Consider the following 23,503-nt stretch of genomic DNA (forward strand, 5'->3'; position numbering starts at 1 on the left):
ACAGGGAGCTCAGCTCAATGCTGTGATGACCTAGATGGGTGAGATGGGGTGGGTGGTGGGAGGGAGGCCCAAGAGGGAGGGGATATATGTATGTGTGTAGCTGATTCACTTTGTTGTACAGCAGAAACTAACAACATTGTAAAGCAATTATACTCCAATTAGAAAAACAATCTGTATACATATAACTCTTTATTGTAAATTTACAGCATGCTTTACTTATACTTTCTTCTAGCAAAGCAGTACCTGGTTTGTGTGCTAGAAATAAACATAATGATATTTTCATGGTTATTTAATACTTTCAGGTACTTTTAATAACCACAGAGAAAGGGATCATCAACGACTTTGACTATATAAAATTAAAAATAAATATGTAAAAACAATTACTAAAGACCAATAAACAGACTTAAGGTACACTTGTTACAAACGTGACAAAGAGTTAATATGCCTAATATATAAAGAATGTGAACTAATGAATAAAAACCCTTAGGCAAAGGAAGTGTAGAGACAATTCATATAAAGGAATAAATGACTTGTAAACAAATATTAGGGATAAAGTAACACTTCAGTAATTAAAGAAATTCATATTAAAACAATAATGGGGGCTTCCCTGGTGGTGCAGTGGTTGAGAGTCTGCCTGCCGATGCAGGGGACACAGGTTCATGCCCCGGTCTGGGAGGATCCCACATGCCGCGGAGCGGCTGGGCCCATGAGCCATGGCCGCTGAGACTGCGCTTCCGGAGCCTTTGCTCTGCAACGTCAGAGGCCACAACAGTGAGAGGCCCGCGTACCGCCAAAAAAAACAAAACAATAATGAGGCAGTGTTTTGCCTATTAAATCAACAAGATTTAGATGATCATTTTTAAACTGACCAAGGGGAAAAGAAACTGGTATCTTCAGTCATTACTGGTGGCATTAATAGCACATACATCCTCTCTGGAACGCAACTTGGTGATATGTTTCAAAAAGACATAAAACTGTTCATATCCTTTGACCTAGGGATACCACTTCTATGTCAATGCTAAGAGAAATAATGCAAAGTATAGAAAAATGTATCCCAATTAAAATGTTCCTCAAAACTCTGTATTTGAAATAGTGAGAAAAATAGGAAAAAAACAAAAACAAAGGTTACTAACAGGAAAATAGACACATCTAGTCAATGAATTATTGGGCAGCCATTAAAGATGATATAGTCATGATGAGGCAAGATGGAAAAAATATATATTTATGCTAAAATGACAATGGACAAAGTACTGAATAGCAAACTCACCATACAGTATAAAGGACGAGAAAATTCTCTCAAGTCAGAACAGTGGGTTGTTTTCAGGTGATGGGATTATTAGTGACTTTTTGTTTGTTTGTTTGTTTCTAAATTTCCTATAATGAGGTTATACTACTTTTATGACTTTAAAATAGATGAATAAAAGTTAGCATATAGAAAGGTGAAAACAGTAACACCTGACCACTGTATCAGAGCAAAATATTAGGAAAACTACTTTAGGTTCATGTTCTCTTTCAAATCACTTCACTGTAACCCAAAAAAAGAGTAAGAAAAGCTTTTCTTACTCTGCTACTTGTCAGACATACCCAAGTGGAATGTTCCACATTTCTGTGCTTTTCTGTTCTCTACTCCGACTGTGAGCTACCATCGGAGCTCAGTATTTAATTTGGTAGGCTTATAGTTACATACATTTAAAATACTAATAGATAAACTACACATTTCTGAAAACTAATCATGCCCATCCTTAATTTTTTTCCAGATAATTAAACAACTGAAAATGATAAATTGCCCCTTTAACAGACTTGGCAACCTTTTGGCACCAAGTGCATCAATTAACTACAGTACCATATTGGATCCAATATTGCATCTCCTACAGTGCATGTAACAATATGTACAAGAGACTTCTATCAACAAGGATCAGTGTCATGTATGAATCACCATGTCACCTGAATTGAGAGTTCTCAGGATCCTTTCTATAATGACAAATTCAAGTTCTATGTTATTACCTAGAGCACTGCAACCCATGACCGCAGTGTGTGGGGTGGAGGGGACGGACTATTAAATCTTTCTGGGGTGAGAACGGACGGCTGTTTTATATAGCTCCTGTCGATCATAATGCTCCTGCGACCATCAAGATTTAGATCTGTAATTACAGAGGACCCTGATTTTCACCTTGGTTACTGATAGAGACGGTACGTATAATCATGATAAAAAGCCAAGACTTGAAAAATGAGACTTTGCAAGAAGTTAGTGTCCCCAGGCTCTAGTGGATTGATTGGCTTGAAGTAGCCCTTGCACTTTCCCACTTTGTTACGGGGGCTGAGAATGCTGTGAAGCAGAAACACTTCCACCCCTACCATGAATCCTTTTTGGTAAGGAAATTTAAAATAATAATAGTAAACCTGTTAGAAATAGAAAGAAGCTTTATTTTTTCTAACTGACAAATTTTCTGGGGAGATGGGTAGGAGACACAGTCCATGGTTCTGAGCAAACACCAATTTAGCACAGACCAAAACACCCTCAGCACTGTGTATGTACAATCCCTTGCCCCTGATCGAGACCTCTGTAGCTTTTTCGAAGCTGCAAGCATCGCCTAATATACAATTGATTGTATTCTTAACCGATTGTCTTTAAAAACCCTTATCCCTCAGAAACCTGTTTTTGTTCATTTTGATTATAAAGCTGGAGGTACACGGGGACAAAGACAGTCTCAGAACTGATTAAGAATCAAACAAAAAACTACACCTAACTGTTGCTACATACTTTCTAAAGCATATTGAAAACAAAACAATTCCTTGATATAGCTATAGTTACAACGCAAGAAGGAAAAAAAAAAGAACCAAAAAACAAACAAAGCTATCTATAAAATGCAAATGCTGCAACTAAAAATACCAGACCCATGGTGCTCCCTGTGGGAGGTGATAGGAACTCATGTTGTGAAAGGAAAAGAGAAAGGCATTTGGGAACAATCACCTCAGGTTCTGTGACCAAAAGAGAAGCCAGTTAAGAGAAAGTAGGGCTCTGTTTCCAGGAACTGTTGCAAAGACCTTTAACTTTTCATCCCCCCTCCTTTCCCTGGCTGTTCTATTACACCTCTACAGAAACCTGAAGTTGTGCCTTTAACCCTTGCCTCAGCATCACGGAGGGTGTGGAGAGGTGGGAGGGGGGTGGTTACAGCACTCTCTTAGTTTTGTCTCTACTGCTCTGCCTCTCATCCCCGATGGGTTGGCAGGGGTGAGTCTGGAGGTCCTCAACCGCCTCCACATTTCTTTCAATGACTTCTAACATGTTGTTCTGATATGTGCTTGTCAGTGTTAATTACAAGTGACATTAGATTGGTTTGATCTCTGACAAAACTCCAGAGCGTTGTAATAAAGCAGGACAGTAGGAAAGATGGCAAGAGGAGGCTAGGTAGTGCTTTTGAATCCCCAGGATTTCCTTCAGGCCTCCCTCCTACCAAGTCTGGCCGTCCTAACAAAGACGCACGTTTGCTCTGCTCTGCATATGAAGCTTTAAGACATCAGACCTACAGGTTTGCTGACAACAGCCGGGTCTAAACCAGTTGTCCCATTAAGAGCATCCCCGGTCACTCTCACAGCATCCCGTTTGGATGTTAATTATATGATCACCCTATTGAGCCCTGTTTTCACCACTCCTTAAACCTTCACATACAGCTCTGCAGTGAAAAATGACTGAAATCACTTGGAAAACAACAGAAAAGGCTCACTGAAGAAATTTGAGAGGAGATGTGGTAGAACAGCTAAAACTCAATTTGTTTCTGTATCTGCCTTCCATCGAAGAGTATTTCTCCATATTGGGCGGGTACAAAATCCAACAGTATGCATATTTGTCGTTAGACAAAAAGCACAGAATCAGCTATCAATTCACCTTCCTTGAGGATGTATTTCTGAGATACAGTATCTTTCACTTACATCTGACAGGTAGATTCTTTGCTAGTAAGATCAGTGGGTAGTCTCAGTATGTAAATGGTCTATATTTTATTACATGTGTAACCTTGAAACTATCAAATGATACCTCAGAACCATCAGGGAGACCAGTGTTGTCCAATCCAGCTTTGTGCAACAACAGAACCGTTCTATGTCTCTGCTGTTCTATATGACAGCCCTGTGCCACTTGTGGCTACTGACCACTTGAAATACAGCTAGTACAACTGAGTTCCTAACTGCATTTAATTTAAATAATACAGAGACCTGGTTTCTTATGGTAAAAATAAAACAGGATAAAGATCTGTCTCTTGTTCTTCCCTTGAGTCTTGTTTGAGAAAAAGCAGATGCTGTCTGATGAGGAAACTTCCATCATCTGAGAACCAGCAATGCATCAGCCAGAACTCCATTTTCTGGGACAGTGTTAAGTACAAAAAGGAATGGACTTGGGTTCTGGAGACCAAGGTGGAAGGGTTAGCTAGGACAGTGAAGTCTCCTCAACACAAAGTTTAATCCAACATCCTTTCTAGCACCTTTGGAAGATCTCCCTCTTGCTCTGTGAGTAATGGTCATCCCTATGACAAAGAGGCTAATATGGTCCATTTTACAGACAGAAATGTGTTTAGTTTTCATTGAGAGATATGGAAACATAATGTAATGTGTCACTCTGGTACCTAAAAAATCCAAAAGAAAAAAGAGTCCTATGCTTAAAATATCTACAAGATAATTTATTTCTCCTTTACCTATAAGTGATACCATGTTCATGTAGGCTTGTGGATGCTAGTTCTTATCTGTTTGCTTATTTCATTATTTTTCTCAATTCTAGTTGCAAAGAACGTTACTACTGTAAAATCCTACTACATCATTGTGCATCTTTTCTTCTAAATGATAAAAAACTATCTTGAAAGACTTACACAATCAGAAATGGTAGCAGGCCTTTCAAAAACATTTATTTAAAAATGTTCTTCACGTTTATATTACTTTTACTTAGACTACTTTTTTTAGTACGAACAATCATCACTAAGTGAGTAGTTTGCTATACTCCTTAAAGGGCTCTATCATTTTTTAAATGCTGTGAAATAAAATATCATCTAGAATGAGGCTAAGAAGATGCATATTTTTAAAAAAAAATTCATAGAAACTATCTGTACAATAATTCATTGTCTGCTCTGCCAAGGTGATTTATTAAGGATAATGAAGCATATGATTTAATAGCTGCCACAAATCCTTTTTCAAGTAGGATGGGTATAAATAATACAAAAAGATGGCCCAATAATAGGCAAATCCTAACCTAAGAACTACTCTATATGCTAGGTCACAGGAAATTAGTTAAGCTCAATTAACTGTGGAGCCAAGTGAAGTATGGCTAGGCAGTTAAGGCTCTAACCACTGAGTCTTATTCTAGTAGCGGTTATTCATTTAGTGAAACCTGTAAGCCTTCCTATCATGGTGGAATTTGAGTAGCTTTTTTCCACATGACGATATAAAGCTCTCCAACTGGGAAAGGACATTATGCTAGCATGAATTTTCCAAAATCTTAAGAATCCAGGTAGATCTCTGCCTATTTGTCAGTGCAAGTGACATCATCCTTACATTCCCACAGTGCCTTGCATTTATGGGAATAAATGCAAGGCGCTGTGGAAAGATTAATGTACAATGCTCTAAAGAATAAATGCATAAATGGGAGAGAAGGTAAGTAAGTGAAGAAAATGAGGTTTCTAAGATCCTTACAGAGAAAGAAATGCAATTTCATATCCCTGTGAAACCTGGTTCTAACATTTATCATCACTTAGACTTTTGAGTTCTTTCTCCCTAGCTTGTCCAGTTGCCAAGAAGTTACTTCCTTTGGTGACAAAGGTCTCCTTAGGCCAGCTTCCTATAAAGCATGAAAAAAACCCCACAAAATCGTACACACTCTTTGAATGCAAGTGTCCAAACATTCGCTCCTATTTGCAAGTTGACATCCTCCTCTCCTAGCGATCTCTGTTAATACTGAAGTCTTTACAAGGCCTTAAGAAATCAGTGAGGCAAATTTCTGATGACAGGAAATATAAGCGGTCATACAAAGCAGCTGTTTGGCCAAAAAAGATTGCCTGGCTGTGCCTTACAGACGTGGCACAGCCATTCACTGATAAGCTGGCACAGCTAGTCCTGTCCCCAGGCCACCCAGGGAGTCCATCTAAAATAAGATTAGAGGTTGCAAGTCCTAGTGTTCAAATAATACTGGGCTGCGGAAAATTTCCATGGCTCCACATAAACAAGGGGCCTACATGTGAGCCATATGCCACCTTCTAAAAATTGTATGCTTCACCAGGCGCGTTCGGCACCAGCATATTTCCACACTGCAGTTCCTACTGCTCCTGCTTTCCTAAGCCTGGCTTGCCAGAACTGAGATCAATTTTATTAGATACCATTAGTCTCTGTTAGGGTGGTCATTTGCATAACAACAGATTGGCAAGTATGAAGCTAAGGCACCTGTTGTACATTTGGCAGCCTGGATGAGGGCCCTTAAAAAAGAAAACAAATACGGGCTATAATCATGCCAGGCAACGGCTTTTGGTTCAATAATGACCATGTGTCACAATTAAGTGCATCTGGGAATTCCTACCACAGCCAGATGTAAAGGCAGATTTGTCCTGTCTAGTGGCATATGAGGAGATACACACAGTATACACAGATTTGGTTTTGTCTTGGTTTGGGAGGGAACTAGGCAAGTGGAACTTAGCTCAAGTAAAATAAAAGTACTCAAGGGCAACTGACAATATTGTCATAAATTGTGGAGTTAAATATTAAACGTACGGGTTTTAAGATCTGGGCGATGAACTAACTAACCTCTGATTTTTCTGGGCACACGGATTTGTTCACAAATTACTCAACAACAATGGGCCAATGGTACTAGCACACTGAGTCAAGCCATGGGTTAGGCGTTAGAAATACCACTGGGGAAAAGACTTGGGTCTTGGCTTTGAGGTATTTGTAATGAATCAGACCACAGATAAGCAGTCACAATGCAATGTTATGGACGCTCTATGTAAAATGTATTTGGGTCTCTTCTAGTGCATAAAGAAAGCGTATTCAGGCTTGGCAGGATGGGAAGACGTGCTGGTAGAGTTGTCAGCTCTGCTAAGACCTGAAGGAAGAGGGGAATCAGGCAAAAATGGAAGGGGAAGGGAATTTCCAGGAAAGGGAGAAAGCATGCTCAGAATTATACACCAAAGGGTCAAAGTAGTGCATCAGGGAAATATCAAATACTTTAGTATGGCTGGAATGTATGTGTGTGGACGGCGGGAGAAGGGAAATAGAGAAAACCATCATGAGAATGGCAAGGTGGCAAGAGACAAGGCAGGGAGAAAGACATCAAGGCCCAGGTGACTTCTGCTGAGTATTTCAACCTTTACAAAGAGTGGAAGGAAGAGCCACTGGAATGTTTGAAGAAGGATGACATAAACAGATTTGAGTTTCTTAATGATCACGCTGGCTACAGAGCACCGAAGCAACTATACAGAGTTTCCAACGAAACACAGAGAGGCTGCAATCCAGGCAAAAGATGAGGAGGACTTTGCCAACAGATGCCAGCTAACATATTAAAAGGTAGTGAATGGGCTTCCCTGGTGGTGCAGTGGTTGGGCGTCCGCCTGCCGATGCAGGGGACGCGGGTTCGTGTCCCGGTCTGGGAGGATCCCACGTGCCGCGGAGCGGCTGGCCCCGTGAGCCATGGCCGCTGGGTCTGCGCGTCCGGAGGCTGTGCCCCGCAGCGGGGGAGGCCACAACAGTGAGAGAACCCCGTACCGCAAAAGAAAAAAAAAAAAAAAAGGCAGTGAATAATTTGGTTGAAAGAAAGTTAATATTTCTTTTGGTCTACTGGAATAACAAGAGATTATTTAGAGAAAACAGATTTTAAATGAATTTAAAATCAAAATTTAAATGGTGTATTTCCTAGTTTTTTTGATAAAAAGAAATCAGTTTCAAGTTGAATCTGGGCAAGAGTAAAAATCCGATTCAATTCTACTGCACTTAGCCAATCATTTCTTAAAGTAGTAGCTGAATATGTCTAACAATATTTATTGAACTTGTCATTCTTAATTTATACCTATTATCACCACAAAGCATTTATTAAGAACCTAATCATGGAAGAACCCTCACTACACACCACCCAAAGAAGGTACGCCGCTCCAGGCTCCTAGCAGGTTTTGTTTATAGATTAACCCACAGGAAAACATGACTAAACAGGACAGTGCATGCATGTGAGAAGCATTTTAGAAACCTGGGCAAAGAAGACTTGATTGTTAACACACAGTAAGAGCCATAAAAGACCAAAGCATTTTCCATGTAACTTTATTTTATGTACCATGTCTGATTTAAAACTTCAGGGTGCTTTGTTGTCAGAGAAAAAATAATTTTCCAAACCAAACAAATGTAACATCCTTTCTTGTATTATTTATAAGACCATAATTAATCAGAAATAGGTCTCTGTAGCCTGACCAAAAAAAAAAAAAAAAGCTAAACTTTTATAAAAATGGGTTAAGTGGAAAAAAACTTATCGAATCATCCATCTGTTATTGATAATGAAATGAACATGTGAGCAGCGAAAATAAGAGTATTTTAGAAGATAGTATAATTGACAAAATTTCCCAGATACAGTTGTGCAGGGCAGGCAGCCAATAACTAGAACACATATATATCAGTCACTTGGCATAATTTCATTTCTTTGATGGGAGGCTGCTCTTCAGATATCTCTGCTGGATCTACAGTTCTCTTTGTAAAAATGCTTTTGATTCCCTACGTGTTGGGCAGCTATGAAAATGCCAGCCTTTGTGATTTTTAAAAACCTATTCTTGGTGGAAATATTTAATTTAACCACTTCTGTTCCAGGACTAACCCCAGAGCTCAGGCAGTTGTGTCACTGGCCTAAAATCATATAATTTTAGAGCTGAAAGGCAACTGCCAAAAAAAAAAAAGAAAGAAAAAGAAAAAAGGTCACCCAGTCCAAACTAAACTGCTTAAGTTTAAAAAAAAAAATAAAATAAAATAAAATAAATCCCTCCAGTCCCAAGCAGGGAAAGAAACAGAAGAGATTCTTCAGAAATGATAGGGGGAAAACCACATAATTGTTAAGATTCTTCCTGAATTTGGGTTAAGAAAGCACTGTGTCATTGTGTATACGTGCCTGGTATATGTGAAATAAATTTTTTAAAAATTCATGTCAGACACAAGAATATACTGAGGGGTTAAGAGTGGAGTGGATAAAAGTTAGGATCATAACTTAAAATCTTGGCTTTAAATTCCATCTTTATTATATCTAACTATGCAACCTTGGGCAAATACTTAACCTCTCTATGAATCAGCTTTTAAACTGGTGATAATAAAAAGCATATGACTTACATAGCATTGTTTTAGAGATTAAAAATGACACTGAAGGTAAAATGCTATGCTGAATGCCTCGCACATAGTACATGCTCAGTAAATTTTAGCAACCATCACAATCACAACTTTACACATCAACCACTATTACTGTACTTCCAATATAAAGAAAATTAAAAGAAATTTGTTTTTCACCTATCTCAATGTCCTGAGCATCACCAGACATTTCAACTGAATAATTATTCTTTCCATTCATGATTTCAATTAAATTCAACTCAAAGTAAATTCAAAGAAAAGAGCATAGAGCACTTGAGTTGAGAATTAGAAAATGAGAGACTAATTAGGAGGATTTCAATGGACGCAAATTAGGACAGCCTGCAAGGAGAGAAAGGGGATTCCAAGAACCAAGGGTTGGTAGAACCAAAGAGGTGCCCCAGGGCAGAGTCTTCTCCCTTAGGGCAGGGGCTCTGATACTACAGCAGGACAGAGCACCTGGGGCTATGCGGAGAGCAGAGGCTGGACACACAAGTTAGGATTAGACTGCAAAGGGCTTTGACTGCTGTGTTGGGAATTTAGCACTTGAGTAGGCAGAATTAAAAAGGCTTGTATTTCAGAAAGCAAAAGTTTTTAGGAAGAATTGAAAAGGAGAAAGGAGAAAATGAGGTACCAAGAAAAAAGTAGACAGAAGTATGGGTGAAAGATTATATTTTAAGTTTATAAAATGCAGAATGTGGGATACAGGAGAGGCTTCTATTTCTCAACTATCTAACAAGCCGGAAAAAAATTCAGATCTGGAACTCCAGAGAGAAGTTAGAAAATTTATTTTGAGAGTCATCTATGCAGAAATAAGTATTGCTTCTATGAGAAGTAGACAGGAATATCCCATTAAAGAGTACAGACAGTGACCTGAAGAGGCCCATATATAAAACAACAATGAAAGTTTAGAATGGAGATGGAGACCGAAGGCCAAAATATCAAATGAAGGGGAAACAATGTTGATGAAGAAAGTGAGGCTCAAAGATGGGACTCAGAGAGAACTTCCATCCATGAGATATTTCCAATGGAAGATGTTCCCCAAAATTTATCCCTCTAGTAATATATTATAATTCCCTCCTTTCCCCGCCAAGAAAAATGTGAAAATCACTACTTAGCCAGTAAATGGATTTAGAATATTTAAGACGTTTCCAATGGATTATTCCCAATAGGCCAAACATTCCATTTAAATTAAGATATAAATTAAGATATAAGATAGAATTTATAACTAAAGATATAAAACCATGTATCTAAAAATCACATACTGAATTATTTCAACCAGAAAAGTCAAAACTAGTAGACTTATTTTGTTTCTCTCTTAAAACCCTTTAACAATATTTCAATTAAGTTACTATTACAAGTAGTTCAAGTACGTTTTTGCAGGGAGCCCGCAGTCTACTTGTGCAGTGAAAAACCGTTAGGGTGTGTACGATGTGTCCCTTCAATTGGGGTGGAAGGGGGATGGAGGAAAAAATTATTTCAAACTTTAAAAACAAATGTTTTTTTGGCCCATAATGGAACACTGGATCAGCATTTGATGTGTCTAGTCTAATTTTTCTCTGTGAAATTGTACTGGCGGATCTTAGGGAGAGACAGAAGGCAGTAAATTCCTATCCTCCATCAATACATTTGACCTCAGAGCAAACCCCACAACTGGCTACAGGCACCCACCATCCATCATTGCTCTTGAAACCTGATCTTTCATGGAAGGACAGCTGCGCTGGGCAAAGAGCTAAAGAGCTTTCTAAGATGCACTACCATTAAAAAAAAAAAAAAAAAAGGCAATTCTGTTGGTTCAGTATTTTAATTAACTGCTTTTCTAAACATTTCTTCCCCCAGACTGCAGCTCAACACCAAATATCATCAGGAATCTATTAAAACATTTTTAACTTTTAAGCAAAATGCTCTCTTGGTACACTGTAGGTAAAATCATTTCTAGCTTTTCCCTTAAAAGCTTTCTGAGATAAACAGCGTACTATGGCATACTGATGTGTACAGACTTCAAAAAACGTGCTGGACAGGAAAAGGTAGTTCCAGCATCTGTAGTAATTATACCATGTACACAACAGAGTGCACAAAGGGAAAATGTACACCAAACACCCATATCCAACAAGGCTTAATTTTTAAATCAGGTAGCAATCATTTACAGCAGACAGCCAAAGAGAGCAGAACACTATCATACAAACTACCATCATTGAATATAGCATGTCCGCTATGTCATTCCTACATCCAGGAATTTTTTAATTTAAAAAATACAAAATAAGACAAATCCTTATCTAATAGGATCTTCATCACCTCTATGGCTATTTTCTCCATGTTACAGATGGTGAAACAAGACCCTAAGATGTTATATAATTTCTCCCAAGATCCCACAGATAATAAGTGACAAAACTAAGGTATAAATTCAGTTTTTCTTGCATCAAATTCATGTTCTTTTCACTGTCTCCAAGAAAAAAAAAAAAAAAAAAAAGGAAGGAAAGAAACTGGTCTAGATTTTGCAACCTTTAGCATTATCTTTATATACACTATATACCCACGCTTAAATAAGATTAAACAATAACTGATTTTCAATTATTTATAAAATCAGTACTAATATAAACCTTTTTGTTAATAAAGGGAGTCCATTTACTGAAGCTTAAAAAAGAAGTCACTTGTTACTTGTGACCCAGTGAGATGATCATTTCATACATTTGAAAGTACACTATCTCCTAATCCCAAAGCAATACTGAGAAGCATAATTTTCTAAATGCAATTCACAAATCTGAATTTAGTTAGCTAGTGCTACATTAAAGAATACAGCTTGAGGGCTGTTGGAAAAAAGACAACTAAGAATTTATAAACTCAGTCAATCTCATGAAACTGACAGAGTTACCATGGTTAAAGCCAGTAAATAACAATATGTTAAAGGTCACAACTCTCCTGACATTGTTATCTGAATGTCAAAGCTAAGTCGTGTTTCTGGTCAGTGAATTCAAAGAACTAGGAGAAAGATGAGCTTCAGATGGCTGCTTTTGCTCTTATATTTTGTTATAAGTTCTGAAGAAGCCCAAGGGGAGCCTGCCACCTCACAGCAGCCATTTGCAAAGGAAAGCAAAGCTTACTTGCCGCAGGTGGAAAGCTAGGACTATTCAAGTTGTCTCAACACTCTATGGGTACACCTGATCTGCTGGCTTACGGACAGAATCAGCTGTCTTAGCTTTCTAAATTTTCATCTCTTTCATTTAATTTGCTGATCTATGACACACAGGGATTTGATCTGGGGGACAGCAGAGGTTGAAAAGCCAAGAAAAAGTTAAGTTTTGCTCTTTGTTTCTTGTAATTTAAAAAAAAAAAAAAACTATAGAGTAACTGACAGATATTGATATGACCCTATTAAATACATCAGCATCAAATAGAAAACAATGAACAGAAAGATACTGAATGCATTACTTTGAGAGGGAGGAGGTGGGACATTGCAGACAATTTTATTCTTTTTTAGCAACAAGTTGCTTTGAGGAGTGTGACAGTATAACTGGAGACAACACTTAAATTATTTTGTCTTAAAAACATTTCATAAATAAAATGTTGAGAAGAAAATGCAAACTGTTGATTACATAAAAGCAAATGGGCGATTTATTAAAGGGGAAACAAGGGGCATGGGCCTGAAATGTAATTTTGTGAGTTACATTTTTAAGAATTCTATTTCATTGATGCCTCAGTCTCGCACCATTGTCATGACTCTATTATTTAGGTTACATTAGGTCAGAGACTTCTATAACGTATAAGCATTTGCTCTTTGACCTCCCCAAGACTTATGACATAAAGAAAATGCTGAACTTTTACATCTGAGGCTACAATTTCATATAATGAACAATCAGTAAGCACAAGACATTTATTATTTTAGCTATCTCTCTTAAAGGTTTGATTGTGGAGAGCTGAAACACATCTTTATTTTTAAAATGGGGGTGGGAGAATTTGGACCCTTTAATTGTCAAAACAAATGCAAGCCAAGCATGACATTTTAATAAGTGTTACCAACTACTAATTAGAAGCAAATGATATTATCCATATAGAAAACATGTCCCCCCCAAACAAACCTGTTCCTTGGTGGAAATGTCACTGTGCTATGAAATTACAGAAGTGTAAACGAGGGATGTTTGTTGCAATAAAATTTACTTATAAATCCCTCCTAAGCAATCTTCTTCCACATTATCAGATTTCTTCTGTTGATGTGTTATATAGGAATCCTCGATCTTGTAGTTCACAGAAAGAACTCTTCTCTTTGCTCTTGGCAAATCATTGATAATATAAAAAGAAATGTTTTTAAACATTGACTTTGCTTGCGGCTACAAGTTGCCTTTGTGCCATCACAAGTAAGTAGTTTTCTTAAAAGATTTTTTCAAAGAAACCAAACAGTGCAAAGAAAAGAAAAATAACTCCATAAGGCAAAAACACACTCAGAGTAGGCCTCGTTTGAAATGTAACTCATTTATTCAAACTAACCTTTCCAACCAAAAACTACTCTCCCTTTAAGAAAATAGGAACAAATAATACATTCTTTGAATACTCTGGAAAACTGAACACTTAATCTTTCTTATTTAGCACTTCATATATCTGTGCTTATAAAACTAATGCTAAAAGAATATTTTGTGGTCGCTAAGTTGAATATATTACATTAAAGGTAAAGTTTATTTTCCAGATTCCCAGAAACTTCTGGGAATTAAAAGGGCAACCATGACCAAAGGTTAAATGTATACATTTAAAGACGTGAGCCTAAAAGTTTGATGCTCTCAGGATCATAAATTAGAGCACAGGCATACTTCAACTCTCAGACAACCCACAAATACACACTGAAACTAGAGAAGGGTAGTTTTAAAGCAAAACCACCTTGAGAAATCCATCACTCCTGAAATGGCACTTTTAGTACGTGACTGTGTTAATGAATTCTTATTTATCCATAGAATCCTTTTAAAAATAGAAATGTTCAATGGCTTGATAAATCAAGTTTGGGCTGAAGGAAATCCAATATGCAAATACTTACAGGGTGCTCTTTTACAAATAGTTACCCTTGTCAGTTTGAAAAACCGAAAATCAACAAAAGAACAGTGTAAGTATACTTGACCTTATTGCCTAATGTCTATCAAGATTGCCACAGCTGGTTGATTTCAAATTTGTGAAACTGACACTTAAAAAACGTGTAGTGCATCTTCAGTGGGGGTCCCTCAAGTGCTGACTAAACTGTAGTCACAGCCTCAGATTCTCGTTCCACACAACTTGCACAGCACTCACAAAGCTAGTTTAATCACACCATCAATCTATGACTACGCATTCCTTAAAGTAATTCTGCTTCCTTTCTCTTTTAACCTTACATTATGCCAATAGCATCCTTATCAGTTATCCTTGACATGCACTGAGAAACTGGGATCACATATGAATTTGCACAAATACCTCTCTTATGTTGCACACTCTGTGAAAAGTCATACTTGTACCGCCATAGTGTAAGCTCTAAACAACGTTCTTGAAAAACCCTTCAGTCAATGTCTATGACTAACATCAGAGCATGAGTTAATAGGTTAAAAAGACAAAACCAAAACTTAGGGGACTGCCTACCTGATACTTTTTAAATGCCTCTCTAGGAAGGGTTCGCATATGCCATACCAGAGTACCTCCTGGATATAAGAACAGTTATACAGGCCCCTAGTGGCTTAGCAAATAGCAGCAGATGAGGGGATTCCGATTCTTAGTTCTCGACTTTGAGATATTCTGGCTGTAGATGAATGTCAATCTTAAAAACAAATCAAATCATTGTATTTAATACTTTAAGCAGTTTTGCTTGTATGATTATCCACTGAAATACATATATATTAAAATAGAGCACTGTATTTCATTACTTTAGTAACTACAACTGCACTGGTCTAAGAAGAATTTGTTACATAACCTCCACAGTAAAATATTTAATTCATCCCCCTCTTCACATGTCATTACAAAAGTAATATATTACTCATGTATATTAAAATATATTCGACAGACACTTTTCCTCTTTGAATCTTATTTCTATTATACTATTATTACTGAGGGCTGTAAGAACAGATTATTTCTATGTAAAGTGCTCACTATTTAAAATGAAATATAGATACAAACTGAATGCCACTTTTAAAACAGTAGAAATCTAAAATAAATGTGCTTCCCAACAACAGCCAGTGATAAAACTTACATTAGAGTGCACCTATTTACAAAGATCTACAATTAATAACACCCTTTAATCCTCACCCCCTAGCTGTCTTTCCTTTAAAAAAGAAAATTCTAGGCAGGCACATTTACAGCTTTTAGCAGTTTTTAACTGGACACAATCTGACAGCTGAATTCATGAAACTGACCAGCTTGTCAATTTCACACTTTGAGAGTACAATAATAGCTGATAGCATGAGGATGAATTTAAGAAATCTGTCACAGAATTGCTAGTTCCATTGAAAAGCAAAGTACAGTACATAATTATGGGAGGTGGGAGGTAGGAAAATTTTCTTTGTATTGTCCATTTAGGATGTCTGTTTCAAGAATTCGGACATTGAGCACTGAAATTTTATTCTCTCTTTGCTAAGCTAACAAAATAACATCTATCTGTGGCATGTAACAAAATGTTTTCTAAATAAGTACAATATTTATTAAGCTTTGTCCTGGATATCATCATACTAACAACATGGTATGATCTTTAGGTTGGTATCATCTAAATATTCCTTTAATTCAGAATATTTCAAGTCTTGGCAGTACGTCACCCTGGTTTTACTCAAGTTGAGTGGTGGATATGTACACTTTGAAACAGTGATAGAACTGCCAAAATGGTCAGAAGTATCAATGGTTGGACTAACACCCCATATGTGTGCTACAGGATGGTTGGAAAAAACACACCAAATGGAAAGGTCCACGTTTGAAGCACTGGAAGTCCAACAGAAAATCTATCTCAAGTCACAAGCAGTTGCTAGTCTCTGAGAGACTCAAAATGTATGTGCTATGCTCTAAGTCAATGGTACTATGACTGTGGGCATGTCAAGGGGGGGAAAAAAAGAAAAAAAAAAAAGTTTAAGAGAAAATACAGGGCAGCGATCCCTCAGGAATCTCCCTGTATGCTTAAGGCACAAACTGTAGGTTGGTCTGGGGGATTGCTCTAAGAATTTTAGAAAACAGAGGAGACAGTAGGCAAGTCGTGTACTGGGAAGCAGGCTGGAAACAATACAAGTGAACTGTGATAGTCCAGGTTTTGGAGAATGGACCTACTATTCACAATACTGGAGCACCCAATTAATGAAAGCCAAGCTCACACAGTGTCCAAGATTTTTTTTTTTTAAGCATAAGAAAACTGCCTTAATTTGTTAATGCTTCTAAATGAAAATCAACCTCACAGATACACAATTCAAGTTTTCTACACGCCAATGTGAAAGCTACAATAAACCGACAGGAAAGGAAAGAACGTTTAGTTTGTTCTTGGTTTTCTTTTAAAATTGTTTCCTACAACTTGGACTTTTCATGATAAATTCTTTGTTCCCTTCCCTACGGAATGAGTGTGTAAGAACAGCAGATTCCCGTGGCAGAACTACGAGCTTTGATTCTGCCACGGAAAGGTCTCCAAAACAATCCCCCTCCTCTATGGCAGCCGCGTAGACTTTGACTCCTGCTATTTCTCCTTCTCCCCACTAGTTCAGAGGAAAGAAAGAAATCACCAAAACCAGCCCTCCTTAAATTAGTAATCATTGCCTCTTAAAAAAAAAAAAAAAACAACAAAGAAAAAACAGAAAACTGCAGTGGCAGAATCCCTGGGTAGGGTCGTAGTGCCCCGCCGCTCCACCATTTCCCCAATACTACGCCCACCCCAGGAGGAGAAAGCGGGGAATCGCACAAATACACAGATTCAAACACCCTCATTCTCTAGAACTGCCACTCTCCCTGGTCTGAGGCTTTAAGCGAGAAGCGAACCGTGTAGGTGAGGACCTCTGCCCAAGGAGGTTCCGAAGAGCAAACTGTGCGCTCCGGTGCCGGGGCGCTGGGCTCGCGGACGCCGGAGTGTGCAGCTCCGGCCCCTGACCTGCGGGCTGCGGGAGCCGGGCTCCGGGCGAGCCGCGGACGCAGACACCGAAGGACGCAGACCCGGGAAGACTCAGGGGGGCGGACCGAATCAGCTCGGGAGACTCACCTGGTCATGTCGGCTCCGGGCAGCCTCCGCCACCGCCTCCCGCGCCGCCACCAGCACTTTGCTCCAGCGCCTTCACGCCCCTCCACGGCCGCTCAGCCCACGCCTGCCCCAGCCGCCGGAGTCCGGGCGACCGATTTAATCCCGCGCAGCTGCGGCCCCCGCCGCGGGAATCCCCCCCGTGGCTGCCGCCGCCCGCTCCTCGCGCGGCCAGCCCAGTCCAGAGCGAGGAAGTGGAGGAGAGTCAGCGAGTGAGTCCCAAACGCCGAAATCCAGCATCCAAAGGAGCGCGTCCCCCCGCCCTCCCTCCCTCCCTCCCTCCCTCCCTCCACCCCTATCCACTTCTCCGCTGCCGCCGCCGCCTCCGCCTCCTCTTCCCGGGCCGTCCTCCTGGCCCTTCTGAGCCCGCGGCTTCCGCGGCTGTTCCGCCTCCTCCCGCTCCTCCTGCGCGCCCTGCGCCTGCTTCTCCGGCCGCCGCCGCCGCCGCCGTGTGTCTCCTCTCCCTCCGCCTCCCGCTCTTCTTCCTCCTCCTCCCCCCCGCTCCTCGACGCTCCGCCGCTCGCGGCTGGGGGGTCCGGGGCCGCGTAACTTCTCCTCCCTCCGCCTCTCCTGTTTCCTCCTTCCTGCTGCTGCTTCTTTTAAAGAGGATTCTTTGGCCACAAATAGCAACTCGGCTGCCCCCCTCAGCGCCTCCCTCCCCTTCTTCTCTTCTTCCCCCCCCCCCCTCAAAGTGAAGCGCACACGAGAGGTAACCAGAAACTGAGGCCGGCGGGGGGAGTGGGGAGGCGGGGAGAGGGGGCGAGGCGACGCCCGGAGACCGACCCGCGCGGAGTCAAGGGCCAGGACGAGGGATGGCCAGTCCAGCCCAGCCCTCAGCCCTGGCGTGAACCCGGTCGTTACGGTTGAGGGCGAGATGGTTTGATGGGCAAATTAAATGAAAAATCTCAGGAAAGTGATTGGAAAAGCTTCTCTCTTTGTTTCCTAGTCTGACTGATTTCGAAAATCCTCGTAACATGCTGGGGATCCCACGGAATCGCGGTGCCCCAGCGCTGAGGGATTGTGCGTGCACTTTGCCGGCGCGAGAGTGGGAGTGTGGGTGCGCTCGGCCGAGGGGAGAGCCAGGCCCGCTGGCGAGTCCCTCAGTCTGGACCCCTGACCCACTGAAAGGGCCAGAGAGCTGGACGGGCGAAGGAAGGAGGCAGGAGAGCTGGGAGAAGGAGGCGTGCAACCCACACACATACACTCACTCACTCACACACACACACTTGCAGAGGAGGGGGCTGGGTGACGTCACTCCCAAGCAGCCATCCACCAGGACAGAAAAGACCCCCCTCTAACAAATTCACTCATCTCCTAAGAGCTGCACACCCGGGTGCTTCCTGCCCCGGGTCCTGGCACACGGGAGGAAAGATGCCGGTTGCACCCCATTCAAAGCAGTGATAAAAATATAAGGAGCGTGTTGATGAGACACAGTTTATGTCCACTGTCCCAGTTCACCTCGGTAGCCTCATTCAGGGATGTTTGGTGGATCCCCTTTGGAATCACAGAGGAAGAAAGGGAAGTATGGAATCGATCGTAGTGTAATAACTCTTGTTTTGCTTCCATGCCACTTGCTTTTATGATGTTGAAAACGCAGTGCCCCCCAGCTTCTCTGTAGGACACCACAGAACCCTCTCCCTAGACAGTTGTTGGGCTACACAAGCTTCATCTACAGAACACACTGGATTGTTAGCTAAAGGGGCAAATTTTAACCTTCTTTCCTCCTCAAGGATCTCACGCACATGGAAAGAGTCAGCAGCTGGAAGCCACCATTGGCAATTGGCCTACCAAAATTTATTAGAAACTTGGTCAGAAAGGTTAAGGAAAGTCAAGGCTTCCAGCCACCTCCCTTGCTCATTGTGTGTTCAGGCCAGCACACACACACAATACTTATTCCTGCAGGCTCGAGGCAGTCTTTGAAAGAGCAAAGGTAAGCAGAGCCCTTAGATTCAGCCTAATGATTCGGCATCCTGACTGTTGTCTCAAGCTGCCCATTTGTTCCCACCCTTTGCATGCTGCGCTCCTGAAAGGCACTGAAGGATCGGTCAGTAATCCTCTGTCACATATTTTTGAAAGGCTTCACTCTAAATGAAGTTTAGTCCTCCAGCAATTTGAGGGGAGAGGGGGGAGGATCATCTTAGCATGAGTCTTCCCTGTTCTTTTTTTTAAAATGGTTAGCCTCATAGTAAAAATCAAGAAGACAGCTATTCCTGGGCAAGCCTTCAGGACTTTCTGATAATGCGAGGAACTGAAAAGCCGAGAAGGTATGCTGAACACCTGTTCCTTATGCCCTAAGGATGGATTTCAGAAATCTGAGCCTCTGCACAGGTGATTCTCACTCAAGGTGTAAACTCTGATTTGGCTTTCTCATTGCCACACCCTCCCCCGTCAACTGGTGAGTCCCACTTTCCTCTTGCAAAGTTGGATGTTAGAGGAACAAACAGAGTTTTAAAAAACCCTGAATTTCCTCTGCTGTTGTCTTTGATGGAGAGACACACATCCCTCTACCTCATTTAAGAAGATCTGACCAGTTCTGACCTGATTTAAGATACCAGCTGGGAAGTCTGATTACTACCTGGGAGCCTAGTCGAAAAAGAAACAGGATCAACATATCCCACTGGTAGCGAGTTAGGTTAACTAGAGAACTTAGTGATGATGGTTACCAAGGTGAGCAACAAGTAGGAGGAAAAGGGACCCAGAAATCAGAGGAGACAGAGGACAGTATACATAAATGACACAAGCCCAAGGACCCAACTTTCCTGACACCACGAGGTCCTCGACGTTCCTGTCCCACTACAAGCAAACATCTTAGAGAAAAAAGTAGCAGTGGAAGGAGGTGACTAGAGAATCTGAGCTATTATTGGGCAAAAGAGACAGCATTATTCAGGGTGATAAGAGAAAGAGAGAGCAAGTAGAGGAACCAAGCTTTCTCTGTACATCTGAGTTGTAGTGGGAATAAGACTGAAGCCCAATATACACACATCAATATACTCAGATCAGATTTGTAACAAAACAGCACCCTGTGGCATCTACTACAACCTCTAGGAGAGTTTACCATTTGGAGCTTTGAGGTCATAAAAATGTCAGAGGTGGGCTAATCATCTGCTGAAATCACCTAATTTTACAAGTAAGGAAACTGAGTCCCTGAGAGTTTAAGGTGACCCAACTCTTTGGTGGCAGAAGGAGAACAAAACCCCAGATGTCATGACCCAGTGTCCCTTCTCCCCTAACTATTCCTAATTACCTCCTAGTTCTGGATCCAAGAAGCCAGTTTTTCAACTTATCAATGAGTAATAAATATAGAATATTTTAAAACTATAAATACTTACATGAAGGAAAATGAAGGAATGGTACTAGACATTTTCTTAGTTCCTTTCCAGCTCTAACATTCTTTGATGAATAGCACACAGAAGCTTTGCTACAGCACAACCCCCTCTAGTGCATAATTCAGCATACGATGAGTATGAGTCTATTTTGGACCCCATCCAAGGAAGTTAATTCCTAGAAGTACTCCAAAGATTTTATACTCATCTATCGTGAAGCATCCTAAAAATAAGGCTGAAAATAATGTAAGGAGAATAACAGTAATCTTATGTTACACTTGTATTATGTGCTAAACATCGTGCTATCCCCCTGGTTTTCAAAAGGCACGTCATGACCTTTTCTGGGTCATGAATCTAGTGGGTCATGAACAATTTTTTTAAATGAAAGTAGGAAAGAAAAAGAGAGTGCATTATATGTATTAAACATTGTTTCATAAAACTTATGTTTCTGTCCTGTGGCTAGTGATTAACAGAAAAAGTTTCAAAGCCTCTGCCTCACCTCCAATCTTAACACCTGCCCTGCTAATTAACTATCATTAGCCCCATTGTATAAGTGAGGAAACAGGGACAGAGAGGATAAGTGATCTGGCCAAGCTGACATAGCTAGTGAGCGGCCAAGCTAGAATCTAGAAACTACAACTGTTTGACTTCAAAATCTTGTGTTTTTACTTCTATTCTGGTTATAAATTATTAACCAAGGAACTGCAGTAATTGTTGCTGATCATATATTCTTTGTGAAGGCTACAGTGGTTTGTATTGAATCCAGTTAGAATGGAGAAATACAACATAGGATCAAATGATGTATTCTGAAGAGAGTAAACTGTTTCATAGGCGCTGAAATGAGTATCTGAGACCTCTTCCTATAGGTGCTAGCTACGCCTAATATATTATTAATTTGCTGCTAAATGCATACATGGAATAACAATGGTTTTAATCCTCAAGTAACTTAAATACTAATCTCTACAAGTGTTAACATGTTTGAGAGAGTTTTTCAAATTTAATTCACACGGCATTTCTCAGTAGCCTATTTCTTGATCAAACACAGACCTGGCACATGAGAAAGATAAAACAAATATATACAAAACACAGTCCCTAAACTAAACAATATTTTCATTCATTTGAGAACACAAACTATACACATATAAAGTCATCAGACTACACTATAATTCCACCTAAACTGTGAAGAAGAAAGGAAGACAACTCAGGTGCCATGCTAATTTTTAAAGGACTCATACAGTTCTATGGATTCTACCAGTAGCATTGCAAGTTTAGGCGCTGTTATTCGCACCCCTCAGATTTGAAAGCTCAAACTCAAAAGTAGGAGGTGACTGAAATGAGCATCTAATCTTGGTCTTTCTGATACCACTACCCAAAGTCTCTTTACAAACAGGTGGGCTTCCGGTAGACCAAGAGGTGGTTAGAGATTTTGAGACATGCTATGCAGACATTCCCGCTTTTTTTCCATATGAAAGAAATGTACTTTCTTTTTCTCCAGGGCTGCCTTTCTTATTGCTGTCAGGCAGCAAAGTTCTCTTAAAAGAAATCCACATCTTTCTCTAAAGACAGGCCTAGAAAAGCCAAGCTTTCTCCCCTGACTGTTCAGTTCAGCAGCTGCCTTTCACCCTCACCTGCCGAGTGTAGAGGACATTATGGTACGATGCTATTTTCCATTGGCTCTGCTACTGGAGATTACAGCATGCAACTGTGACAAATGGATATTCCCATTAAATTCTTTAGTAGAGTGGGGCATTCCATTAACCACTGGCACTATCCCAACCCAAGTGAAACATTGGGTCATTTTTTTCTTGTGAGCAAGAAGTGAAGGGGGAAAATAAAGGATAGACTCTAATTACCTTTCCTATTTTTTTGTGTTGCATGTATTATGATAGCCGTATATTACAATTATTTATAATTAATATATGACAAGCTGTCAGCTAAAATTTAACAGGTGATTTGTCAAGAAGTTCCATTAACTCATACACGAAGCAGTGGATTTCAGTATTTCCAACAATAAAAGTGTGTTTTGGTTTTGCTGTTCTAAATCTACTGTGTCTAAATATTCAGAGGCCATCTCTCTTTGTATACTTGGAACATCTTTGAAAAAGACAACTCATGCTAACACAAATGGGTACTTTGTTAGTAACGTTAAGGAATAAGCATATTTTTTGTCACTTTAACCTTTAAATGCTAATGTTTTCGTTAAGAAAATTAATTGCCTCGTGTTTATTTTGAAGTTTTAAACTTTTATGATTTTTATACATTTTAAACGGTGCCTTTAATACTAAAGACAAAGCTGAATAGAGAGGAAAGTAATTGCCATTACTTATATTCCATTTAGTGTTTGTATCTTACACTAGAGAATTTTGAAATGAAGGAATATTTTAAAATACAGAACAAAATTAAGAAGTCACCAGAAAGCTAGTAATTAATCACTCAACAGAGGAGGAGGTTTACAGAGACCAGAAACTGATGGAACAGGCTCCCTTTTGCTGAATGGCAGAAGAATGCGGCAAGGATGGGAATGAATCACTGAGATTTCTTGGGAGGGATAACAAGATTCTTTAAAAGAGGAAAAGCTTGGTTTCAATATCTATCGAATGTCAATGTCATGGGACCTAACCTGGAGATGAAGTTAAATTTGAAA

The 23,503-nt window shown here is 40.1% G+C and overlaps 1 protein-coding gene across 5 annotated transcripts in view; it reads right to left on the bottom strand.

The window, feature by feature from the left end:
- Window positions 1–23,503, bottom strand: part of PTPRD (protein tyrosine phosphatase receptor type D) — a 1,574,709-nt gene that overhangs the window by 508,676 nt on the left and 1,042,530 nt on the right. Inside the window, exon 1 of one of the 5 annotated variants that reach the window (XM_082842822.1) lies at window positions 17,501–17,778. The exons of the other annotated variants lie outside the window; for them this stretch is intronic. The gene's annotated coding sequence lies outside the window, so the exon portion shown is untranslated. Of the gene's footprint in view, window positions 1–17,500; window positions 17,779–23,503 lie in introns of those variants that run through there. 5 annotated transcript variants of the gene reach the window in all.

Source organism: Leucopleurus acutus (assembly GCF_964270905.1).
Source record: "Leucopleurus acutus genome assembly, chromosome: 7".
NCBI classification, from domain to species: Eukaryota; Metazoa; Chordata; class Mammalia; order Artiodactyla; family Delphinidae; genus Leucopleurus; species Leucopleurus acutus.